General features: G+C 41.0%; 1 pseudogene; it reads left to right on the top strand.

The window, feature by feature from the left end:
• The first annotated feature begins 872 nt into the window (after window positions 1-872).
• Window positions 873-1,563, top strand: part of LOC101590610 — a 37,538-nt pseudogene continuing 36,847 nt past the window's right edge.

Genomic DNA, 1,563 nt, shown 5'->3' with positions numbered 1-1,563 from the left:
CAGCCACTTAAAGAACTGAGCTAAGGGACAGGCCCCTGAAAATTTCTTGAGAATTTGAGTTGTTATAAGAGAATATTGAAACATGGCTAGAATTGATAACAGGGGTCAATATCTCATTCCTATCCCAGAATGATTGTTTCTTTTCTTAAAATTTTCACTTTTACCTAATTGTAATGTGGTACAAGCTACCTTCTGCTGCTTTGTTCATTATTGTTGGAAGTGTTTTGCAGTGGTACTTGTTAAATCTTCTGATTGGAACGCTGATGGAGAATGTGGCTGCACAGTGTAAAAGCTTCTATACAGAAGCTGGTACTGAGATCAAGTGTTTGAAGGGAGACAATTCTATTACATTATTCCAAAAACAAAAGGAGATTTTTAGTAAGTGTGTTCAAAACCAGGACAGTAAATATGCAGGAAATTTCAACTACAATAATTAAAAAGTGCTGAAGTCAAGATTCGTATTAATTGTTCTGATGTGTAACATTTTTTCCCTGTTACTTTGCAGATGGTAATGAAAAGCAGGAGCTTTTTACTCAATGACATTAAAAGAAGTAAAAATCTAAAGGTATGCAGAGACAATAAAACAATGCTAAGAACTTTTCTAGCTGGAAATGTTTTGAAAAGATCGCTAAACTTTTCATCTCTTCTTGGAGGATTTTATAAAATTCTTTCCAAGAATTGTGTAGGCTATGACTTCTCAAATAGGTATTTGTTACGTAAATCTTAGTCTTGCTCTTCATAAACAGGTAGATTGCTCTTGTTAAAGATATTATCAGAGTACTCATCAGCAAGAAATTTAATGATTTCATACTATGATGTTACCCAGATTTGGGAGTCTTGGATCCCTTTTGAAGGCACACTTTCTCATGGGTATGCGGAATCTCTCAGGTGTGACTGAGTTTATTCTGCTGGGCATCCCATGCAGAGAGGGTCTGGAGGCCATTCTATTTGCTTTGTTCTTATCCTGCATTTTCACACTTACAGGGAACCTGCTCATACTTTTGGCAATCATCTCCTCCACTCAGCTTCACACTCCCATGTACTTCTTCTTATGCAAGTTGTCTGTTTGTGATATATTTTTCCCTTCTGTGAGTTCTCCCAAGATGCTGTGCTACCTCTCAGGAAACAGCTGAGCCATCTCCTATGCAGGATGTGCATCCCAGGTCTTCTTCTACCACTTCCTGGGCGGCATGGAGTGCTTCCTGTACACAGTGATGGCCTATGACCGCTTTGTTGCCATCTGCCACCCTCTGCGCTACACAGTAATCATGGGTTGCAGAGCGTGCTCCATCTTGGCCACAGGGACCTCGGTATTTGGCTGCATTAATGCCAACTTTCTCACCATGCTCACCTTCTAGTTGCCCTACTATGGTCCCAATGAGGTGGACTGTTACTTCTGTGATATCCCAATGATGCTGAATCTGGCTTGGGCAGACACCTCATTCCTGGAGATGGCGTAATTCTTCAGTGTTGGCCTCATGCCCCTCAGCTGCTTATTTCTCATCCTCACATTGTACTGCTGCATTGTGGGCTCCATTCTGCAGATCTGCTCTGCTGAGGGCC

The sequence above is a fragment of the Octodon degus genome, unplaced genomic scaffold (assembly GCF_000260255.1).
Source record: "Octodon degus isolate 3935 unplaced genomic scaffold, OctDeg1.0 scaffold00080, whole genome shotgun sequence".
In the NCBI taxonomy this organism is placed as follows: Eukaryota; Metazoa; Chordata; class Mammalia; order Rodentia; family Octodontidae; genus Octodon; species Octodon degus.
This window is presented reverse-complemented; position numbering and strand designations above follow the sequence as displayed.